The sequence below is a fragment of the Trichoplusia ni genome, chromosome 1 (assembly GCF_003590095.1).
Source record: "Trichoplusia ni isolate ovarian cell line Hi5 chromosome 1, tn1, whole genome shotgun sequence".
Taxonomy (NCBI): Eukaryota; Metazoa; Arthropoda; class Insecta; order Lepidoptera; family Noctuidae; genus Trichoplusia; species Trichoplusia ni.
Genome location: NC_039478.1, coordinates 20,769,756 through 20,796,341, shown reverse-complemented (window position 1 = coordinate 20,796,341; position 26,586 = coordinate 20,769,756). Strand labels below are relative to the sequence as shown.

Genomic DNA, 26,586 nt, shown 5'->3' with positions numbered 1-26,586 from the left:
CGTAATTCATTATTAATGATTCATACAAAATCAGATCGTGTGTTTCTTACTTGTTATAAATGGTCGTGTAATTTAGCGTATCACATCATAGGGGATATAGCTCAGTGGTAGAGCATTCGACTGCAGATCGAGAGGTCCCCGGTTCAAACCCGGGTGTCCCCTTGACGACACGTAAAGCTTCCTTTTTATTCTTTTAGGTTTTATTTATATTTTTTTAAGAATATTTTTTATAAAGACTATAAAAAAAAAATAGATTTGTGTCATTGAGTTAGCAATACTGCTGTGTAGATTTTTGTAAGTACGTATAATTTCTAGTATTTCTCTAAATGAAATAGGTTAATATTGAACAGAACTATCATTTTTGGATTTTCGTTTGTATGGATAGTTGAATGACCTACCTGGACGCGTCGTGTCGTGGGTACGATCCCTAGAAGAACAAGAATTTATGCGCTCCATTCCAGATTTCTCTATGCGTGTACTTTGAATGTCTGTGAAACCTGATTCGTCACAAAGATTAAATTTTCACTTTTTAGATTCACAAAGTAGCCATCCAGATCGCCTGATCAGCTAGAATTGTTGCATTTGCGGTCATTTTTGTAATTATTGATGGAATAAAAAATATTTATCTACACTAATATTCATCATCGGAGGAAAGATCTGTATGTAAAGTTTGTTATGAATAAACTCAAAAACTAGTGGACTGTTTTTCGAAAATTCTTTTGCGATTAGAATGCTTTATTACCTTACATAACAAAGGCTTTATATTATTTTGAAAAAAATTAGGTAGCCCTTTACCTATCTGTACGGGCCGAAATCGGGTGGAGACTGAAAGCGAATCGATTTATCGAAAAAAAAATCCTTACTTCTATCTTCTAGCCACGCGGACGAAGTCGCGGGCAACAGCTAGTATAGAAATAAAACAAAATACTACTATGAAAACAGCTAATTTCATCGAAAACGAATTTGTCACGCCATAAAATGTGTGAAGAAAAGTTTTTGGGCATATCCATATTTACGATTCGTAAGATTTAACCGAGCGAGTAAACAAAATAGGATTCACGTTGCGGAGACATTAATATCGCTGTGAAAAGAAATTCTTTGGTTTCTTTGTTGTTTCGAAAATATACGGGGACTTCAAAATTGTCGGGCCCGAGGTTTTTTGTGTAATTTCGTAGTTGATATGGAAATGACCTCATGAAAGATTACATTGACATGATGAATTTAAATTATTCATTTATATTCTTTTTACAAAACGTTTTAGGTTGTCTTGTTATCTATACTTCTTTACTAATATATAAAGCTGAAGAGTTTGTTTGTTTGTTTGAAAGCGCTAATCTCAGGAGCTAAGGGTCCAAATTGAAAAAATATTTTTGTGTTGAATAGACCATTCATCGAGGAAGGTTATAGGTTATATACCATCACGCTGCGACTAATAGGAGCGAAGACACAATGGAAAATGTGGAAAAGGCAGGGCAGATATAAATCATAACTTATATCTTCTAACCACGCGCACGAAGTCGCGGGCAATAGCTAGTGTGTTTATAAGTACCTACTTTTCTTATTCTCTAAAGACATTTCCAGCACTTTCAGTATAAACTCCAGTTATTGTTATTATAAAATCATATCAACTGGTAATTCTTTGATGTTTTTAAGATTGCAACACCTACATTCAGTCATATAGACCTAGAATTACCAATAGTTAAGTCATCATCATCCTGGCTTTTTCCCAACTATGTTGTGGTCGGCTTCCAGTCTAACCGTAACCTGCTAAGTACGAGTGTTGTACAAGGAGCGACTGCCTATCTGACCTCCTCAACCCACTTACCTGTGCAACACGATACTCCTTAGTCAAACTGGTTGCCAGACTTTATCAGTAACTTAGCTATTTTTTCTGGAGAAATGGTCAAACCACCCCCTTCTACCACTTATTATCATATTTCTGCAGGTACAAAAGCGATATAGCTCTTTCACAACTGCAGGCGGACGTTTCCTCGTCAATTTTTAACCCGTATATTTCCCAGACATTTTATTTTATTACAAGCTTATGACTTTATTGCTTCGCAAGTGATGTGATGCGACAACCGTGTAATATGGATATTGCTTACGAATTTATATGAATTCAATACCAGTTATGGTGTTTGAGTTATATTAAACATTGATGGATGTATTTCAGGACCTATGGTTTCGGGGCAATTTCAAATTGATATTTTTGTGAATAGTTTGGGGAATGTTGTTGATTGGGAAACAAGGGAGTGCTTTGTATAGTGGTGTCTCTCTTTTTAGTTTTAGCTAGCAATATTTTCAAAGGTTTAAAAATTCAGTTAATTTTTGTGTCGCGGGGGATTTCACAAACATTCCAGTCACGTGCACCAAGCCTCAGACTCAGGACTAGAATTTAAGGATCGTACAAACGTTTGTCCTGTGTTTAAAATAATATCAATTCAAAAAACTTAAAAGTGCTTCAAAATAGGAAGTCCGGCTTTCTGATTTTTCGAAACGCAAAAAGTACAAAATGTTTGAATCGTTGAATTAAAAATAAATCTCGTGTTACTAAGCTAGCTTACTAAGCATTTTTCAGACCATCAATTCTAATTTGGTTTATAGCTAATGGACCATAAATTTAAAGTGCCGTATCTGTTCATGATGTAGGCATAAATTTATCTCATTTCTATTCAAGGTATTTTTTATTCCGGTTTCAGGAAATTTGCTTTTAAATTGTTTTAAGCATTACATGAACTTTGGCTACCTCTTTGGTTTTAATTGATATTAATAAACCAACTTTATAATGCAGCGAATAATACTTCTATTTGCAATTCATTTTGTCAGTTACTTCCATATGAAAATTTATCACAATCTTAGCCCGAGTTTAGCCATGAAAAAACAAACGTCTGCACTGGTGAGAAATGTTTTCATCGTCCATATGTACTAGTTCAATGCACACGTATTTTAATTCTTCACCTTTAGAAAAAAGAAACCAATTCCATTCCCTTCTCTCACATGAATATAATCTGCGTACATTGACACCGCCCAGTCGTGTGTGAACACAACTTTTACTTCTATCATTAAGTTAGTAAGATCGATGACTGAAGGTGTATTCGTCTCATTTAATTTAATAGTGTTGTTGGCAATCAGTATTTTGTGTTTCTCTGTTTAAGTTAAATCGTTTACGACGTCACTCAACACCAGGGCCCCAATTCTGCTATTTTACAACGGCCGATAAATGAATGACAATTGGATTAAATTTGAAAATATTCCTGTCTTCTTAAGCAGTATGCTAACACAATAATTGTATTGACCTTGAGTTTACCTTCCCATACTAAATTTCTAATTATAGTGTAGGAAAAATGCTTAAGAGAATACGAAAAGTGTGATGGGACAATTTTCATTCATTCATCGGCCATTGTAAATAGCAGAATTGGGGCCCTAGTTACCAGTTAGTTTTACTCCAACATTTAAAGTTGAACATTTTGATAGAACATATTATTAAACTAGCTGTTGCCCGCGACTTCGTCCCCGTGAGTAGAAGATATAAGTTATGATTTAGGTATACCTGCCCGGTTTTTTTCACACTCTCCATTATATCTTAGCTCCTATTAGTCGCAGCGTGATGGTTTATAGCCTAAAGCCTTCCTCGATGAATAAAATAATTTTTCAATTTGGACCAGTAGTTCCTGAGATTAGCGCGTTCAAACAAACTCTTCAGCTTCATATATTAAGTATAGATAATGTAACGGTTTACTCAGGCGTATTTATGGGGAGTTTCGGACCCAACCGGTGTCCTTAATAATGATATCACGCGGCGGGGTCGCGAGTCGAACCCGAAATTAGTTGGGAAATCATTCAAGAAATTCTGACGATAAAAGTAATTTGGCACCGAGTAATTTGATCTTTTTTTAAGTAGTACAAATTGACAAATTATTCTGTACACAGTTTTGTTTTTATTTAAAAAGTTATTTATTCAGTAAAGTTGGTAGTGGGTTTTCTTAACGGTATCCATCGTTCAATTTGGTAACGTTAGAGGACACCTAATGTATTGCCTAGTCATTAAAATAATGGCACCTGGCATAAACAAGGATTTGAATAAGTCAAATATAGATCAATTTTATTCTGAGTCTGGGTACCTTTGTGCATATGACTTTATTGTTTTTGAAACCCTCTGCGTCACAAGGATTAAATTCCTCGATCCGAGAGTCGTTTATTCGAAAAGAAACTCAGCCAATTCTATTTCAGCCAGCAAAAGTACGTTTCAAACAGCTTCAAATTCTATTCTATTATAAAATATCAACGAACATCCTAAAAACTCAATAAAATAAGTTATACGAAATGGAACATTAAATATGAACGTGCAGTTAAAATCAAATGGCGATCTTAAAGTTAACGATAATGCGGCTACACGGACCTTTGATACTTTACGTCTACTCTGTATTAGAAATAAATAATAAAAAGTGTATACCACTATAATTTCACTTTAAGTTCCATTTTATGGTACTAACATTGTTAAAGTAGTCTGAATGGAACGTGATGCCAATGTATAGGATTGTTTAGCTGAGTTCTTGCAATAAGAAATTGTTATTGGTTGTTGCGGTTTCATAAACGAATTTGGGTGAAGCTGTAGGTTAATTACAATGTAAAAATTTTCATCAATTTTGAAAAAAAAAATAGCTATTGCCAGCTCCACTCACTACAAATCAAAAATGATCCCATGAGAACGTAAAATCGGGTTAAAACTGTACAATGTGTTAATCCGGGTTATGATCCAGCTCAATCTCGAGCTTTTGACAAAGTTCAATGCACGAATTATAAAAATAAACAAGATCACCTAAAATCAATTAACTAATAGATATTTATTTTATGAAGAATTCATGAGAGTATTTTTTCTTAAGAAGAATCTTGGATTTAAATCAATGCAAATATACCAACTTCTTTTATTAAAACCTTCATATCCTTAAGTAATATTAGGGAGTGCCTCAAGGTAAGATATTAAGACCAAGATTTTTATGACAGCTAGACTAACAGACTGCTTAATTAAAACATTTTTGAATCCTAATATTTACCTAACGGTTGTTATTTTAACTAAGAGTTTCATAGCAAAGATCATTGTACCTTTAAATTGTTTGAAAGAAGGTTGATTGAACTTTTTAACTGTAGTAAATTGGATAGTTAAACTAAACTTAAATTAATAACAGCTGCTCAAACTTGTTATTAAAGGATGTTCAAAAAACAATCTTAAATTTGAAGACAGGTAAGCACGTGTTCTTTGCTTGTCTAATAATTACACTTCAATGATAGACTTGGCATTCTTTTTTATATCAATTGGTATCGTAAGTACCTATGTGTGATTTGCTTGTCTGACAATTACTATAATGACTGACATGACATTCTTTTTTAGCTATCAATTAAAGTCTGTTTCATCTAAAATCTGAATTAGACACTAACATACTTGAATCTTTTTTCTAAAAATTAAATGAAACCATTTATTCTGTAATCAGGAATCAGGATACGTAATATTTTTTGAGTCCGCTGACGTAGACATTTTTTTCGGGGAAGAAATATGTAAAATTAAAGATTTTTTCCCTTTGGTTGCAGAACCCCCCAAAAGAAATCAATACTTTGAATCTTTAATATCTGAATATATCTTAATACCCTGAATAAATATTACAAAAACAGTAATTTGCCAGCTTTTTACCGTTCATACCACTTTGGATAGTTTCCAGCCTTTTGGCAGTAACACTATTATAGCATAGAGCCGGCTTGAACAACCGGCAACACTTTGAACTCAGTTTAAGTACAGGATTTTATTAAACTGCATTTAAATACTTTAGGTAAGTTTGTGATAATGTTGGAAGGGATAGAACTGAAACAATTTAGAAGTCATTTTGCAGATTCTCGTACTTATCTGGATAATACGTGATTTCCAATTTATATTTATACAGTGGGATATACTTGAAGCAGGCTTGGATATAATTAAATGGTTTTATGTATTAGAAAATGCTATAGAAAAGATATGCTATTGGTTGTCTATTCTTTTTGAAATTACGTTAAAAAGTCGTAAGTATAAATTACTGTTATATTATGCCCTTAATGAATACTAACTTATTCTAGTCTTGACTTAAAATTGTAATGTATTGATATTATTGTTCATTAGATATTATTTACAATATTTTACTGCATTATAGTATAGTAAAATTAATCTATTCAAAATTGAATAAAATGAAATAATAACATAAAACAGTTTCTAATAACCATAATAAAAAAAAATCATAAAAATAATACCAGACTAAACAAAATAGAAAGAACAAAGGTTAATAATCTCTATAAGATTCAAAATAAATCAAACCAAAAGTTCAAAATGTTATCAAAAAACTTTTCTAAACAGAAATAATTATACAAAGTTGGCAATTAACAAATTGTCACCATTTGTTTTTGGTAACACCGAAGTTTGTTTCCAACAAAGTTTGGGAATAAATTTCGCAAGATGTCTACATTTCTAATATGAATGTTAATTACTTTATCAAGAAAAGAGTTTGTTTAGATAAAGCATTTTTATGTTCACAAAATTGAGTTCTCATCAAAATAAAATAAACAATTTTTACATTATTAGAAAAACGGAACAATTGAGTTAAATATTTTTAATTCTCCCCTTTTTTTTAAAAAAGTCGTCTGGTTTTTGAGGAGTTATATATTCTCAGAGGCATTTAAAGGAAGGACATTTTAGGCTTTACACAATATCCAGTTTTTCCATTGAAATTTGAAGTCGATAACATAGAATAGAAAGGAGAGTCAACTATACCTAACTGTCAATAACCCCATATAAAACATTTAACACATTCAGTTCTAAATAAACTTTAGTTACTACTGCGCAGTCTTCACTAATTAAGTTTCACTATATTGCTTCTGAATTAAATAAAATGTTTTATGTCGGACATTTGCAATTAAAACTTTAAAGACCAATAGAATGAGCAACAAATTAAGTAATTTTGATAGTAACTGTCGTGAGAATGATTCATTATTAAATGATGTAACGGTTTACTCACGCGTATTTATCGGGGTAGCCCGACTAGTTTCGGACCCAACCGGAGTCCTTAATCATGAGCAGACGCGGCGGGATCGCGAGTCGAGCAGACGCGGCGGGATCGCGAGTCGAGTCAGTTCGACTCGCGATCCCGCCGCGTCTGCTCATGATTAAGGACTCCGGTTGGGTCCGAAACTAGTCGGGCTACCCCGATAAATACGCGTGAGTAAACCGTTACATCATTTAATAAATTAAGTAATTAGTGTAAACCTGTTTACTTTGTAGCCTTTTAATCTTCCTTTTCTCATCATTTGAATTTCATCAAAGTTAATTTTAAATATTATGACTTGCAACGAACACCCAGATGTGAGAGAATTATTTAAAACATTTACAACGAATAACAATTAAGTCATAAGTACGCAGCTTTTTCTAACTCCTCCTATTTACTATTTTTCATTAATTTTAATATGGGTTTTAAGAAAATCAATCGTTTCTGGCCAAACTTATGCGTCACTGTAGATCTTTCACTCGCTACAAAGCCATGTGAAGGGGCTTGTCCAATTTCAAAAATAGAAATAAAACTGGGATGACATGTTTTCAAAGACCCGAACACAAAAACCGCCGACCCAAGTTTTCTATTTTGAAGGCGCTAAAAACACAGCAAGTTTTTGAACCGGGGCAGGTAGTGCATACAATTCCTCCAGCTATGTTACCGCCTAAACAATTGAGATCTAAAATACACAGTCACACCGTAGTCCCAAAAATGGAAAACATTGTAGCAAAGAGAATAAAAATGTATCCACAAAAGGAAAAAGGAGTCTGAAAAATCAGTCACTCATCCAATTTATGACCGTAACAACAGTTGCTTAAATTCCATCCTTATTTTTAGTATAATTATCAAATTACTGTTTAAATTATTTCAATCATTGTATTTAAACAAAGTATTGTCTGCATATAAAAATATTTTTTGGTAACATAATTGTTTCCAAATTTCTGATTATGTCAGTCCCTGCTGGCATTATTTTCATCATCTTGTCATAATTAATTTAAATTCATAGTATCTACTATTACAAGTTTTAATTAGGTAATGATTTTGATGGATTACCTTACATGAACATCTGTGTTAAATAGTCTTAAAATAAATGAAAATCTCACTAACATTTAGATTTTAATTTATCGATCTATTCAGTTTCTAGTTTACCGAATGTGACCATCCATGTTTTGTGATAATTATTTATCTACGTTTGCTGATGATTCAATTAAAACAAGGGTTGGTGCGGATACAATTAGAGTTGCTAAACTATACTTAATTTCAAGTTTGATATTTGTATTAAAAATATAATAATAAGAATAATTATTATGAGACAGCCGTCCAGCCTAGCCCGTATAATCCACGAATGCTTTTCCTGACTTTGATGTGGTGTTTTGTGCATGTGACGAATATTTGTGATACTACGTAATTATTTTACTCGATAACAACGGAAAGATTGAACAGGTAGGTACCTCGCGTATCTGCTGTAAAAATATACAATCTGTTATAAAACAAAAAAAACAACACTGTATTAAGCACTCAACGTTGCTGCAATGAATAACTTAAATTACAAAAATAACTGTGTATTTTCAAACTAAAATTCAACGATGCACCTCTAAAAATCACCCAATTAACAGTCTGCACACAGTTAAATTGCACAAACTATTTTCAATTAAAACTTAGGTCGAAATTTTAGCAATACGTACTCGAGTGCGAGAATAAAACTGCTGACCACGAACTTTCAATGTTCAATCAAAACTGCAATAAACACTGACCAAACAGCTGTAGATTGAACCAAAGCATTCGATTCCAATCACATAAACTTCGGAACTAATGTATGTGATTAAGTTTCTATTGGGTCTAATCATGTGGGTCTCTCAAGGCTCCATTTTGGGTCCAATTTATTTGCATTGCATTCGTTAATTTGTGTTGTTCCCATTTGTTTTGGAAGTTAAATTGGATTCGATTTTGTATTTTAATGGACTTGTTCGTTTGTTGAGTTGTAATCATAGTTATGGATGAAATCTTAAGAGAAAAATTGTTCCAATTGGTATACTTACTATGCTAAAGGCAATATTATTCAGCATTTTTGGCATGAATATTACGATACACATACATTAACGGTAATGTTCTTTATCACAATTATTTTTAATAATGAAGGGGACTTGCGACATCGCCGCTTCCGAGCCCCACGACAGCTTATGATTAAAGACTTAAGAAAGTTTCCTATAGATCTTCGGTGGTAATAAACTTAGGCCAAAGTTAAAAGCAAATGATTTTTGTAAATAATGAAGGTATTACAGCTGATAAGTAAAATGCTAACAAAACTTTTCATATATTTTACGAAAATGTGAATATAAGTAGAATTTCGAAAATATTTAGCTAGGTTTAAGCTAGCTTGAAAATTGCTTGAAGTCACGTTCGGCAACGTGTTGTGTATCAAAGCGACACTTAAACAGACGTGGTTTTAAATATCACCGCTCACATTAAAATAAATAAAAGAGGTGTTATTGATTTTTTTAAGAATGCTTGGTCTTATACTGGAACTCCCGCGGTACATGCAGCTCACTGGTTAATGGCATGGCGATCTATATGTACATAATTATTTGAACCAGTCATCAAACATCTGTGAACCTAAACCATCCAGGTCGCTACCCAAATGCGTACAAAAGATATTCCAAATCAGTTCAAGTTTTGAACCGTGACATAAACAATGACATAGTTATATGTACATACATAAAAGTTGAATGTTTTAGTGCAACTACATTTTGAATACATGACTTTAATGTTTTAAAAAAATATTGTCTTGCTAGAACATTTATAGATAAACTAGCGGCCCGGTACGTGCTTCGCTACGTATAAAGTGAAATAAAATAAACAAATCGGAACATCAAATTCATTTATTTAATCAAAAAAATATTTTATTTAAAATCGAAATCAATTGCTAGCTATTTACAACACACTTAATCCAAAACATTTGGATAAACAATATTTTTTGTTTTTCCATTTTGAGCATAAATAAACAAACGGCTGGGGGTACCGACTCTGGAACAGGCAACATATAACTGGCCATGTGAAAAACAATGTTCCTCCAAATTCACACCACAAACGTGAAGTGTTTGACCTTGGGCCTTGTTGATGGACATCGCAAATGATAAACGCACAGGATATTGTAAACGTTTGAACTCAAAAGGCATATCAGTTGGAATCATAGGTATACGCGGTATCAAAACAACTTCTCCTTTTGATTTACCAGTTAAGATCGTAGCTTCAATCAAATTTGGCAATAACTTTTTCACTGCCAATCTGGTTCCGTTACACAGTTTTGGTGGATTAATATTTCGCAATAATATAATCGAAGAACCAACTTTCAGATTCAAGCAATGCGGTGGCATACCAGCCGGCTCCAATGAATTTAAAAATTCAATTGGATAATTCATTGCCTCATCTTGATTCATAACACTGTCAATTGATTTATATTTCGTGACTACGCCTGGCAGTTTCGCTTGAATTTGAAAATTAATTGCATTGATATGAATGTTTTTCGGTGGTAAAATGGCGCGTTCTGTCAACCAATCACGATTTCTGTAATTCTGAACAATATTCGGAAAAACACATTCAATCAATTCATCTATCGATTGCGCAATTGTACAAAAATTGTTCGGTACAGCGATCAATCCGTTGGTTCTGTCGATTTGTATTTTGCCGTCACCAATTTCTAACAATTGTTTTGAGAACTCATGGGCAGCTGGATCATTTTGTAGGTGAACACGCATATTAATGTTTAGTGTCAATTTTTGTAGATATCTCCAAAGAACTGATGACTTCAAGCAGGCATTTATTTCATCAGCAGGAGTTGATCGAGGAATGACAGGCAATGTTTGACGAAAATCCCCTGAAAGTAATATCAAAGCACCACCAAAAAGCTGTTGATTACCACGTAAATCTTGCATTGTTCGATTGAATGCTTCTAGTGATTTTTTATTCGCCATTGTACACTCATCCCATAAAATAATTGACGTTAATCGCAGAACTTTTGCCATAGCAGAATTTCTCGATATATTGCAAGTTGGAGTTTCAATCACCTGTACATTCAATGGCAATTTTAATGCAGAGTGTGCGGTCCGACCACCTTCTAATAATGTAGCAGCAATTCCCGAAGATGCAAGTGCTAGTGCAATTTTCTGATCTGATCGAATAGTCGCTAAAATCAATGATATAACGAACGTTTTACCTGTGCCACCAGGTGCATCCAAAAAATATAATCCACCTGCATTATTGGAAACGGCTTGCATGATTGTATCATATACATGTTTTTGCTGAATATTTATCTCTAATAATTTTAGTTGCACCAAAAGAAGTCATTTGAAATGCCGAATTGTATTGTTGAATATGACTCAGAAAGTGCTTCGACGCTTGCGATGTCCCAAAAATAAATGAATACAATGGTTCGGGTGGAGTTTCTAATGCTGGCAATCTCACTTTGCCATTAGCACAACACATGCCGGGTGTTTCACCTCGAAAGTTAGCCGCATCACAATGTGGACATATTGCGTCCATCATTCCAATGTATCCATACATACTATAATCAATCTGACTGTTGTAATTAAAAGCAGCACGCATCATTTCAGCCAAAACAGCACGACGTATTCGTGATGGCCGTGCAAGATTCAGTACAGGTACTGGGTTAACAAATCTATTGCGTGCATTACGTTCACGCTGCGATGCATTAGCTTGTGCGCGTTCATCTGCAGTCTGTGATCGTCTTAGTAATGCCACATCATTTGCATTACGCGTTCGCCGACCTATATTTGCTCGTCTGGCTGGTGGCATTTTTCCCGTATGCACATATGTTTTCGCTTAAACATCGAAAAAAAAAATTAGAACAAAAAAAAACAAATTCCCAAGAAGCTGTCGCATATGATGCCATGTGAAATCATATACGGCAACTTAGAAAAGTATACATAAATTCAGGACTCACCGTTTGTATGAATGCACTGCAAATGCAATTATGTGAAAAGAAATTTATCGCTGATAATATGATTTAATCAAACCACGTCCAAAATGAATTGACGGCATGAATGACATAACAACGTGCTTGTCCTGTCAACAAAACTTCAAAAAAGTTTCTGTGAAAAAAGTTTCTATTGAATTCATTTATTACAAAAAATGTGACAAATGAGGAACCGCTCGACCGATTTTGTGCAAACTTCACATAAACCATCTACTAAATATGCCGACCAAATCCTAAGCATTTGGTTTGGATAGGTGAGCCCGTTCTTGAGTTATGGAATTACAACGAAAAGTGGCATTGATTTTTATATATATAGATAGAGATACGCTTAGATATCATCCGGAGAATTTATTTGTTTTGTTGGATATATTTAAAGATATTTCCAAGATTGTATCCTGTTATGTACGAGCAGGAATACAGGAACAAACTAACGGAACAAAGGTTCCAAGAATGGAAAATCTTAGCTTTTAAACTGAAAACGAAGATAAATAAGACAACATGACTACACGTATAAAAATTATAAGAAGAGATAAGCTACACAGGATGTACTTGGAATTGAAGAAGACCAAACATTTATAAAAGAAGGTTAAGAAATAAATTCCAGGTAAAGACAATTTATTTGAAAAAGACGACCTTGGCTTTGTTTGACAGTTGCAAATTTGATACCTATATTATATTCAGATTAAAGATGAACTTTTCCTTACGAGACTGAAGAAATAGAAACTTTCAAAAATGGTCACCCATCCAGTTTTTCACCTCTTGAGTTCGATACATCTATTGTATTTGATACATCTATTGTAAAAAAAATACACGGGTGGACGGACGGACGAACAGACAGACAGACGGTGCCTTAGTAATATTGTTCTATGTTTACCTCTTGTGAACGGGATCCTAAACAAAACTATTCTTATTAGCTTATGCGGAAGAACGGATCTACGAGTATCTGTTTCAATGCTTCAAATATGTTAAAGTGGTATTTGCTTGGTTTTATTATTATAACTAGCTGTTGCCCGCGACTTCGTCCCCATGGGTAGAAGATATAAGTTATGATTTATACCTGCCCTGTATTTTTCACATTTTCCATTGTATCTTCGCCCCTATTAGTCGCAGCGTGATGGTTTATAGCCTAAAGCCTTCCTCGATGAATGGTCTATTCAACACAAAAATAATTTTTCAACTTGGACCTGTTCTTGAGATTAGCGCGTTCAAACAAACAAACTCTACAGCTTTATATATAAGTATAGAGTATAGAAGTATAAATAAGTGACTTTTGTCATCTGTCAGTGAAAGTAGAAACTAAGAAGCCCCATTCACTATAGTTGAAGGATGTAAATTCCTTACTTATGACGCATTTTTGCCGAAGATGAGAATGCGTTTTACATTACGCCTTACAACGACCTAGATAGTCCAGTGCGTGAGCGACAACACACACAAAAACCGGACAAGTGCGAGACGGACTTGTGATACTGATGATTCCGTACTATACAGGCTATCATTGGCCTACCCTTTTCCCAACTATGTGTGGTCGTCTTCCAGTCTGACCGGATTCAGCTAAGTACCAGTGTTTTACAAGGAGCGACTGTCTATCTGATCTCCTCAACCAAGTAACCAAGGCTACACGATACCCCCTATACAGGTTAAATAAAAACAAATCGGTTGCGGGAATAAAAACTTGCGGGTGGGGACTCAAATTTATTTGTCACCAACCTATTTTCTGTTCGTGACAAGCGTTGCCTAACCTTGATCTTTACTTTTAGTATTTTTGTTTTAGCGGCAACCGAAACACAATACTTGTGGAAAATTGAACTGCTTCGTTATTACAGTTAATGAGATACAGAGAGGTGAAGGACGGACAGATGAACAGGCAGATACAATATAGACAGTGGAGTCTCAGTAATATTCTTCCGTTTTTACCCTTTGGAACCGGAACTCTAGAAACAAGTATTAAAAGAAAGTTGCGACGCAAACATGTTTACAGAATGTTTATTTATGTTAAAGATGCTTATGGAAAAAGTATGAATAAAAAAGTTTCTGAAATACATCGGTTATTGGAATGCGTTAACTTAATGCGAAAAAACGTAAGCTGCATAGAAGCAATAGATATCATAGCTGGACGTTTGAATCATGAATAGAACAAATACGTTAGCATCGGCTAGCTCAAATAGCTTCATGAGATAAAGACATGTTTTACCGAAATCATTCACAATCATAATCATAATAAGCGGGAATGAAAATATGCCAACTGTGAAATAGAGTTTCATTTTACCATTAAGTAATAAACGATATTATTATTATTTTTACTTTTCATTTAAACAACGACTCCTGCGTTAAAGATTATAATTCTGTTTTCTGGGATGTAGACACCACTATATTCTTGGTTATAAACATTTTGAAAGTACTCCGAAAATTCAGAACAATCCATGCCAAGGAACTAACTACGGACAATTCTAATTTAGCAAACACTTCCAGTGTAACACAGAATTAAAATAATATAATTTCATACCGCGTAGCGTAGTACTGAAGTTTTAGTCTTTTAAGAGCTGAATTAAAATGTTGAGTAAGTTGTGCTTTGTGCGGCGCAGCTGTACTCGGGTTTAGTTACAATTTCATGTAATGTTCAGGAAACTTTAATAGAGGGTTGCTTTTAAATGTTTTAAGAAGAATTAGCTGAAGTGGTTTGATGAATAAAACATGAGAAATAAAGTTTTGTATACCATTTGTTAGAATGATGAAATGTTTCTTGTGGTCATCTGACATCTTATCGAAGTGATATTTTTACGTGTGTAAGTGGCGGTTGCCCGATTTAGTTTTGTCTGCACGATTAGCCAAGTTCTTGTGGTAACCACACCAAACAAAACCGTGGCAAGCCGCGGGTTCGATCTGAGTGTAGGACAAGCCTTTGTTTGATCAACGAATCCTTGTCTTGAGTATCCACACATAAAAAGTATTTTTTTTAATATCGATGACAGAAATCTCCTCAAATGTGTATATGACATTGGTAGGTCATAGTCATGATTTAGGCCTACAATAAATGAGTCTATTACGAGCGAGTGAGCGAGTGGCTTAATTGTTAAAAATCTCTGAATACACACAAAAAGAAAATATTATCTGTTAAAAAATAAATCTTTACTTCTAAAACCCTTTGTCGGGTCTTAAACCGTCTTTAACATCACTGTAATCTTAAAGAAATCTTCAGCTTTTCGAACTTTTTGAAAAGGCTTCAAAATTTTTCCTTGTCCGCGAGTAATTTTTCTTTGTAAAGTTCGAAATGTTGAGTTTTTGTACTTTTATCTCCCGGATAAAAATTGTAAAGGTTAAATACTTCAGCTTTATGAAACGAGGAAACGGATTGAAGGGGAAAAGATTCAGGAAGCCGATTGCATTTTTGACAAGGAATGAAAAGTTATATTCTCGGCCTTCGGAGTACGGTAGCAACCTGTTTAGTTCATAAGAAAGTTTCTTCCAAAGTTAAGACATTAGCGCTGATGTTTTATTTATGGTTTTTGATTTGTATCTAGTTTCCAAGCGCAAGAAATATGATAACAAAAATATCAGCTTTATTTCATGAAACTAAGATATGTATCCCACTACCGACCATATGTCCTTTTCCCATGTAGGGAAAGATTTGGTATTTAATGGATGCATTTGAGATTCCAATATATTATATTTAGAATCCAGGTTTCCTCACGACGGTTTTCTTCACTTTTTGATAGTGGTGTCTCTTTTCAGGATAGCTGGTTACTGTTACGTGTTGTTATTTGGGATTGAAGCTGCACCTCGTGCTAAGAAAGAATTGCAAGCCAACCAACCAAATATCAGACAACCGTTTGCAGAAAATATTTTAGTCGTTTTGATTGTGAAGTCTTCTGCTCGCTTTATCACTGTCACAAACTGTCAAGGCGACAAAAGCCTGCTGCTTAATTCTTAGATTTGCTTTTCATGTTCCGCTGACGATTCCACACATACACGGAACTCGCATCCCTGGCGCCGCGTTAGCTCATGTTTAAGGACTCTGGGACTTTGCCGTGAAATACGCGTGAATACGTTCTTAAACAGTTATCTACAAAACCATTTAACGGAATATTATTCACCGTTTGTCCATATAAATAACGCATAGTGCTTATTGCTCTACCTGGGGACCAGTCTTTTGCTTGGACATGACTTGAATAGAGGAGTAGCGGTATAATTTATAACATGTAGCGAGAGAAAGGAATTGAACTGATAAGTAGTTTTCCGATATCCGTTTCATATAATAGAAACTTGTGAATGAACACATCATATCTTGTGTAATCAGTCCAAGGTCTTTGACAATTACGGTTGCGGTAGTATTTTAAATTCATGAAATGTTAAACCAAGCGTGTCGAACAATTCATATGTCGGGAACTAAAATCTAAAATAAAAGCGCGATAAAATCCGTAAGAGTAGTTTTATTTCAATGTCTAATATTCGCGTAAACCTGGGAAATACATATGTCGCTTTCAAAAATACAAAGACCACTATTATTATTTTCTAGCGAGAAAAATAACTCCTTGGAGAAAACCACGGGGCGGCCCTGTCTGCCCTAGTATAAAGATAAATTGAAACCTTTTTAGTTCTAATTTATATTTACTTTTTGCACTACCTCTTTTTACTACTTCGTCCTCTTTCCTAATCATGGAATCTCTATTGTTACACCATCTATAACCTCAATCATTATTTCATATTAATTCGTTGTTGTTGAACAAAATAAAAGCTTACCAATTGACCTCAAATTCCACTCCGGTCAGAACCAATAGTTATCTCATAACAAGACTTTATGAATTAAATTCCGATAGAAGTTTACCAATTAAAATGTTTTATGTGGCCATTTTGCTAGCAGCTGTCCATAATGGTCATTCCTCAGTGAATTATGGAAATAACTTGCATGTTATGAGAAATAAATCTAAATCTTATTGTATTTGGTGAAATGTTGCTTACATAAGCGAGATTATAGTTAATGTTTGTGGGGATGTCGTTAATGCATTTGTGATTTCGTTTTCGTTGGAGATGGGTTGTGAAAATCGATTTTGTAATCGTTTAGCGGTCATGAAGTTGACTTGCAGTGCACTAGGGCTTGTGTTAACTACCTTCAAAGATTTTTCGTAAATAATGACTCCGATAAACAGTGAAGGAAATAGAGGGAATACAATCGCATTATTTAAACCACCTATTGTAGCTTTTATTTTTAGATTTAGTTCTATTGTTAAGTACTACGTGGAGTATTTCTTGGTTTGAATTAGAAAGAAGAGGAAATACAAATGCCGAAATTTGGAATCTGGAGTGACAGTCTGAACAACTTTCAAAAAGCATGCATGATAAATCTCATCGTCATTTCTATGGAAAGACAACTTTGCCAGGCATTCGAACATTATAGGCTATTATTATTATCTTACCAGCTCCACTATTACATTAATATTTTTATAAAAAAAACCCTTAGACTAAGCCAAGAGCCTAAAAATAACTATCACAGCCGTCTAGACTTTTCGTAAATTATGGTTATTGCTTCCAGTGACCGCGTTCAGCCAAATACCAATATTTTCCGTTACAAAAAATACTATTGAAAATGTATTAAGCAGTACCAATGCTATAAAGTCTTGTATAGGCAAAGCGAGAAATATCGAGAATGTTGCAATACATTGCGGACTTGCATAGCTAAGTCATCAAATTTGATATATCATAAACGGCAATGTATTGCAAATTGACCGATTTCTCGCTTCACCTTAATGAGGTTTACTAAATGGACATGAAGATAGGAAGCAAAACAAATAATATAAACTCCATTACTATAGTTATCGTCTAAGTGTGTTCTGATGAGTTTCCAAACTGTTGGGGATCTTTTATTGGTCCCGCCGAAATAGGGTAGGGTGATAACCTTATTTCGGAAAAGGAGGTTATAATAAAACTTTGCGATGTTTCTTCTTCTTTAATTAGTAGATTTTTTTGACAGGTTGTCATGGAGTAGGTTTGGTAAAGCTACGGTTTCCTCAAGGTTAAGTCATATTTTGTTTTCTGCTGAGAAACTTTGGATAAAATTTTGTTACAAGTTGACTAATTAGAAATAAAAAGTTTTGATTACATTTTAACCTTAAACGAAAAATGGATGACTACCCTGGAAAGAGCAAGTTAAAAAAGACTAGAAAGGTCAAAAATTTGAAACAAATCTTTTTTAATACAGTTAAAATGTCAACACTCGGTTTTCAGGTAGGCTTCTTTCAGGTATTTTAAAACTATGCAACCATGACTCTGTTTATGCAATTTCAAAAGGGATTCAATAGAGAATAGCTCGGAAAAAACTTTTAGAGTAAGTTCATAAAGCATTTGTTTGTTACACCAAAAATAAATTATTTAACTATCGCTGTAGTCTAAACTCTTGCAAATGACACAAGACCATGCGATGCTAATGGATGCAAATTAATGATTAGGAATGCGTGCGCCGGTCACTGCTTTCTAATAGCCTTATAAACATACGTATTATAAATAACGGGTAATTAAACAAATACGCATAATAAACAAGTCTATACTCAATATTGTTAGCTTCCTTAATGTACATTTGATAGTTAGTAAGTTAGATGTAGGAACAATTATGGATCCTGTTGGGCATAGCATATTTGTAGAAATATTAATGAAACTGGTCAAATGCGAGTCGAACTCGCGACTCTGAGGGTTCTTTACAAATAGGTTGAAGATACAAATCGATTGGGTGCGGTAAAGAAAGGTAAAAACTTGGTCACTCATGCAATTTATAACCGTAACAGCTGTTGCTTCACTTTGATGTTTATTTTTGAAGGCATTAACATATCATCTGTGAAAATTCAACTATTATTTACAAAGCGTCAAAAGAGACATCTTCATCCCTGCCAAAGTCGGGAAACGTGCCCAGAAGGCTGGCTGCATTGCCACGTTGTATGGCAATTCTTTGGGCAAAATATAGACCAGCCTTCTGATCACGTGTAGAGTCTCGTGCACCTGGTCCATATGTAAATATTAATTTAATTTATTTATGTTAGTATATAGAACGTTTAAAAATTCCAGAATATTCGTAAATATATTATTATACTATCTATTCAACTTTTCGACTATCTATTTTGAGACTGTTGACGGACAGACAGAGGAGACTCAGTAGCTTAGGGTTCCGTTTTTACCTTTTGAGCACAGAACCCTAAGAAAAAGTAAGTTATCTACTTGTTATTCCAAATTATAATCTATATCTCTGTCGAGTTTAATTTAAATCCGTTCAGCGGTTTTTGCGTATAAAAGTATGAAAGGTTATTCACACAGTCACAGTCATTAACACATCTTCTTATACTTTCGATTTTGTAATATTCTTACTAGTTGCAGTGAAATAAAGACATTTAGTACAATTATATATATGTTAACACCTAACATTGTGACGTTGAGTTTCTCTCACAGTTTTCAAGTCATGATAATTGTTTGATTTGCATAGAGAGCCGTGTTGTCTTAACACAGTGGCCTTGGCGTCTCTCCTGTGACTTTCTGTTTACACTTGTAACGAATATTGGTTTTATTGTGGGGAAAGCAGGATTCGAAAATTAAGAATTTGTTACTTAAAATGAATTTGCACGGTCTGAAAAAGAGGAAATTGGAACTAGAATATATTTATTTTTTATAAGTTTTCTTAAATGCTCCTTTTTGGACTATGTATTAACAGCGGAAGTTTAAGTAAAATATACGGATTCCCTTAGTTTTGTTTTTTTGGATGGCTTGTTGACCCATTTGGAAGTTTTGCTAACACAAGTTGCTTTTTTAAAACAACTAATATAATAATGTACACGACATTTTATTTTTAAAAGAGTATCTTGTCGGTTTTCTTTTGCCATTAATATATAATATTGGAAACTGGCAACTCTTTAAAGTTCGAAGAGATAATATCGTGGTCGTAACAATTAAGATCGTTTATTAGTATTCACGAAAACATAATAAACAATAGAAAATTCAATAGAAAACAATAGAAATTTTATTTGTAGTACCTATCAAATCAATAAAAAACACATATCCTATAGATTTATACCGATATTCCGAAAACCTTACAACCGCAGCTATCTTTAATTCCTGGATTCACAAATTTAATCTTCTTTGTTTTAAGTTTAACTTACGCAATTCTAAATCTCTTGTTCACATTATTCGGGACATACCTGAAACCGAAGATGTTCATTAAATATGACATTTCCAGGATTTTGCGCCGCATTTGTTAAAATATATAAAAATAGTTTAATTTGAAGACTATCAAAGTTATGGTCTTCCAAAACCAAATCTCTATACTATGACTACTTTCATTCAAATTCACACTGATTACACATCGTCCAAAAATCTCTGTAGAGATCCTTTCCTTTTTAATATTATACTTTTACATACCCAGATACCATTTGACCCCCGGACCTAAGCATCTTCATCAACTAAGGGGGTCACATTAAACTGGTTCCCAATTTCAAATACGTTTTTGACTTTCGATTATCGCCGCACAAATCAAAGGCTTCTCAATGAGTTGACAACTAATAACATATGAGAGAAGTCATACAAAGAGTTATTTTAAGTAGACAGGGAACTTTCACTGAAGCTCAGTTATTTGAGGTCATGGCCGCAAATAACGGTTGTGTTTTGTTTTTGGTAATGAATTGAGTTTTGCTTGGTGTGTGTGCTCTTGGTAGTGAGGTAGTTAGGATGCTTAATGTATGTTGCTATGTGGGATTTGAGAATGGTGAGACAGATAGTCACTAGTCAGAATAGGATATAAAGGTGGTATTAGGTATCTAATAGAATTCAATCTTAACCTGGATGCATTTGTCGCCAAATGAAACATGATATTGTTTGAATGTTTGGTGAGTGAAAGGCTATTTAATATTGGATTAATTTTCTCTCGCAACAGTATTTTTTTGACTTTGTGATATTGTTGTATTTCTATTCGAATCAGTTTAATTGATGTCTGTCGTGACATTTATCCTTTTTACTAAAATAAAAAAGGCAAACAAAATTTAATAAGTCCGTCAAGTAGATTTTTTAAGATATATTGGAAGAGTTTTTTTTATTTAATTAAAACAACTAAAATTACAAAGATGAAATGCATTAAAGATGATGAAACAAATGTTCGTGGGGCTAACAACGTCACTAGTCGGTGAAACTATGCTGATAAGTGAGTAGCAACCGTTGTTCCTGTCATTTGAGAGTAAAAACCCTCAAATTTATTTGTTACCTAACCGATAAGATTCTTGCCAAAACAAATAAAATAAACATAAGTGACAAAATATAAAAAATAGAAAACGATGAGGAATGTGTAACAAATTCAAATGTTATGGTCACAAGTAGGCGTTTTACGGTAAATCTGTCAAAAAGAACAAGTTCTAGGTCAAATAAAGAGAATATGGGAAACCTGTCTCAAGAAGTCATCAAAAAATAGGCAATAAATAGACGTACAGTACCTAAGGCATTACGAAAATCTGGTTCACACCTACGAACGTCCTCATCATCCTAGCTTTTTCCCAATGATGTTGGGGTCGGCTTCAGGTCTAACAGGATTTAGCTGAGTACCAGTGTTTTACAATTAGCGACTGCCTATCTGACCTCCTCACCTACCTAGGCAACACGATACCCATTAGTTAGACTGGTTGTCAGACTTTTAAGCGTCTGACTACCTCTAACGACTGTCGAAGATGTATGAATAACAGCCGGGACCCACAATTTAACGTGCCTTCCGAAACACGCATTAATTCCTTATGACAATGATAGTCACCCATCCACGGAGCAACCGCGTCAAGCGTAGCCTTAACCTCTGATCAATCTATTTATGCAGTTATAGAGCCACGAGGTCCTCCTCATACCAACGAACGTGATGAAAATATAAATAACATTAAAACCATGAATCACCCACCATATTTAACATGGAAACTCTTAAATAATCCCTTTCGTATTTTTCTGTCAAATAAATAAGTCCCAAAGGAAATATGGATTATTCGAGCATAAAGTGAAATGGGTTCGGTTTTGATCTAAAGCTTTTGGTTGTGATTCTTGATCGTGTAAATGATGTAGTACGGAAATGTGTTTTACAATTTTTCAGGATATAGTCCCCAACTTAAACAAATATTATCATATTAAATATAGCCCGAGACTTCGTCCGCGTGGTAGTCCTTACTAATATTATAAATGTAGATGTTTGGATGTTTGTTACTCAATCACGCAAAAACGACTGAACGGATTTGGATGAAATTTATCATGCATATAGCCATTGTCATGGAAAAGAACATAGTAGCCTATGTTCTTTTCCATGACAATGGCTTTTATACCGATTTTTGGAATCCCGTTCCCGAGGGAAAATTGAAAAGGTGTGTAAAAGCTATAAGATCACTAAGGGGATGTATTTCCATGAAAACGGGGACCACCGAACGCTATAAACTGAAGTCCACGCAAACGGAGTCGCGGACAACAACTAGTGAAGATATATTATAAGGTGGATTTTTTTTAATTCTGTTAAATTATTGTTTAAGAGTAATAATGAAATAGCAGTCGTGTAAAGTTACCAATCAGTTTTGCTGTCGCGCAACAATTATAATTAATTACTTTGTATTGTGATGTAAAAAAAATACATGATTAATTTTGCTCATATCATCATTGCGTAAGGATGATCATGGCTTGCTTTAATAAACCCTTTTGAGCAAAGCTATCATGTAATTATTTTTGTTTTCATTATAAGTATAGTCGGGAGTATGACCCTTGTTCTTGTTACGATTCTGTTTTGAACATGAGATTTGAATGTTTCTGAGATGTCAGCGGTACAAGAATGAAAATACTTAGTTTTTCAAAAGAAAAGAAAACAAAGCTCGAAATATTTCTACCCTGTACCAGCAGACCATGACAGGAGACAGATTAGTTCTCATTTACGGTCCATTCCGTTTCAATTCTTACACAAAAACTGAATTTAATATACCTAAAATGTAATCTTTTTCAAAAAATGCGAATGAAAGTCGACAGTCTCAGGAATGCAAGGGGAAGTCAATGTGAATACAGAGCAGTATTATGAGAACTTATAGCTATTATGAGCTATAAGAAGTTAGAAAAAGCTGCAATTGTCACCGTGTGAACTCGAACAGTTTCTAATGAAATTGTAGACGTGACGTAAGTTTTTGTAACGAGTTACAAGGTTGTGATCTTGTCTGGAAGTACTTTGAATATACTAAGAAGATGGTTGATATGATATTTTTTGTTGTAATGGCTATAGATGCTGAAGTGTCCAAAAGTGTTTTAGCTGAGCCCATTGAATAATCAACGAATGTAGTTTTTTTTCTGCTAAAGTGTTGTGCAAGAAATAGCTACACCAGATGAAGACAAAAAAGGGCAGTTTAAATTTTTAAGTAATAAAGACGAGAGTAAACCTTACATTGCTAGATGCATCTCATACTCGAAAAAGTTTAGGATATACCTAATATAGAAAGAATAGCAAACCAATAAATAATATACAACTGGAAAGAAGGTTTATCCCATATTTAGAATACCTCTTGTAATTGAAGGCGTTGAACGTAGAACAAAATCTTTTTGTCCAAAATTGTAGGTAAAAAATTATACAGTCCTTGTTGGAGTCCCATCAATAAAGATATGGAAATAAATAAAACATATCCTGTGTAAGCTACATTACCCAGTCAGAAAAGTCTTTCTAGAACATTATCATCACCGGGAATCCAACATCTTACAAGAAACGTCTATTATATCAAACCCCAGTAACCTTTTTACTTAACCTAATCGAATTGAAAACCGCACGACTGACGGTTTCGCGGCCACTGACCTTCGTACAATGACCTACAGTAGTATAACCTTGATTTCTCAGCCAAGGAAGATTCCTTAGCTAGAAAGATTTAGATAATCCTTATCCTATTAGAAACTTACCCTAAAAATTTGGTTAGAATTGCAACTTTTTCGCCTGAAAATTTATTATCAGAGTGATAATGTAGAGAGAGATTATGTTACATTACATAAAATATTCAAATCCGGGCAAGTGCAAGACGGACTCTCGACAACGACGTACAAATAGGTTGATGACAAAAAATACATCTCACAAGGGTGACAAGTCAATGAAGGGAACAATTGTGTTTCCGTTTATTTATTGTTATAGCAGCAGAAATACATCATCTGTAGAAATTTTGACTGTCTAGTCCAACACGGTTTATGAGATACAGCCTGGTTTAGCAGGACGGACGGACTGCGGAGCTTCAAATAGGGTTCTTTATTTACCTAACCTTAATAAATTTAACCAGAAATGCTATCACCAATATTCAGGAACAGATTTCAATATTACTGGTTCCAATTAATTATGTGACCCAGTTGGTACATTGAGCAAAACCATTTGCATTCTGTAAGTCCGCACGGTTTGTATGTGACATGCTAATTTATCATATTCAGAACGTGTATTTACTGAACTTGTGTACCAGGTGTAGACTAAATCAACGAGATGTTAAGCAATGCAGTACCTACCGTGTGAGATGGTTGGTTAATTATAATTATTGAAGTTCTTTTTGAGCGCAGCCTCATAAGATAAGGGGAGAAATCTTCGATTATGCAGTAAGAGACTTAAAATGGGATAAAAGTTAACTCACAAAATCACAGTTTTCGGTGATATGTACATTTCTATAATAGCCTGAGATTTAATTTGCATGGTTATAAAAAAGTTTAAGAAAAATTAGTAGGTAATAATGACCAACGTAAGCTCCGTAGTCAAGCTTTGTTCAAATATAATTTCTTAGATATCCATAAACTGTAGACTTAGTGAATTGTTTGTCAATTTATCTCTAAGAAATATAATTATAGTAAAATGATAGTTTGATGAATTTGAAACATTTCAGATTTGTTTTTGACTTTGGCACAATAATGGTCAATTTTGATTTTAAGAATTTCATTCCGAAAAGGATTTGCCAAAGATAGCTTAAGAGACCTATAGTAATCAATCTTGGGTTAAATGAAGTATGTACGAGGAGGTATGACGTATATAGAAGTGATTTTACTTATATTCATGCTTGGATCTATGCCAAAACTATCAGCTTTTAAAATAGATTATCAAAAATACCTTTAGTAGACTATAACTAAAATTAAATTAGTCTTTTCAGATGGATCCGAAACAGATTTGTAATTATTTTGATAAATTATCAAGTAAAAAAAACATTGAGGACTATTTCGCTGTGTGGGAAGAGGCATGTGACAGAAAACAGTTCAGTAATTCGGATAGCCTAATGGTTGAAGTTGTTACGCTAAACACACAGACACACAGAGGCGTTCGATCACCGCTTAGGACAAGCGTTCATGTGATCCACGAATGGATGTTTTCTAAATAAGTACTGGAGTCGTTCAAGAGAAGGATCAATGTTGTGCAGCCTGACTTTGCATGAATAATTGTATTTCTTCTTTTGGAATAACCTACGACCTAGATATAAAGGACCGGATTATTATAAAATCTGCACACACCCCGTATTCAGCCCATATTTGTAGTTACGTCTCCCAATGTGGTCTAGTAATAAGCGTAATGCCAGTTATCACACAACAGCAGTCGTTCTGCAAGGACCTAAGATTGGGGTCCGAGTAACGACCGCCGAGGGTCACATTACGCTAAGGAACTGTACACACTAACAGCGAGAATCGCAAGCTATCGTGATAAGTGTACATGGAGTGACAACTGCGAAAGATTAATTGCAAAAGTTAGATCAAGTTGTAGATAGTTTTATGTTGTGGTGAATGGACAATATTGGCGCTGGTTGAAAATGCCACAGAAGCACTGGACAGTTTTTTGAATAGGAGTACGTGAATTTGGTATTTTTGCCAGTCTCTATAGCCTAATTAGCTTCGGTCTCGTTTAAGTGTTTCTAATATAACAATGGTATGGGCGTTAGTGAAGTAATAATACCAGCGTGATAACTGACAGATTCTTTATATTGTGGAGTTTAAGTTTAATAGACTTAAGATAATATTTGTAGTTATTGTAACAACTTGTTTCGACATCAATTTCACTCGTTCGCCCGTCGCGTCAGCTTCTGATTAAGGACCTCGGTTCAGTCTGACACTGGTCTGGCGATCCCGATAAATACATCTTAATAATGATTTATTAAGGCGTATTTTTATAGACTTATTATTCTCAAAATATTAACTTAAGTCCTATGGATATTTTTCAAACCTCCTTCACACTATTGACTATCTTAACATTTGGGTTACTGCCCTAAATATTATCTCACTGTATAACCAGCTATTCACAATTTCGCACATAAAAATTCCTTAGACTCTCGGTCTAGAATTCCATTTAAGTTTATTATCATCTCAACATATTCTGGTCTGAAAGAAAACATCTACGGATTATGCTTTACGCTTCAAAGACCAATCATATCTAGGTCTGACTTAAAAGAATCTATAAAATTGTCTAGTTATCTCGACTCTACGAGTATGTTATTTAACCTACATTTATCTCGGTATTAATTGAGGCATTTCATATTTAGACACTCGTGGAGTCGTTGGTTATACCCGTTCCAA

At 34.2% G+C, this 26,586-nt stretch overlaps 1 protein-coding gene and 1 non-coding gene across 2 annotated transcripts in view; one reads left to right on the top strand and one right to left on the bottom strand.

Moving 5' to 3' along the window:
- The window catches only part of LOC113498817, a 71,570-nt gene that overhangs the window by 9,502 nt on the left and 35,482 nt on the right, over window positions 1-26,586 (bottom strand). The gene's annotated exons all lie outside the window — the stretch shown is intronic.
- Window positions 91-162, top strand: Trnac-gca. The gene has a single exon. It is a non-coding gene; the product is annotated as a tRNA-Cys (tRNA).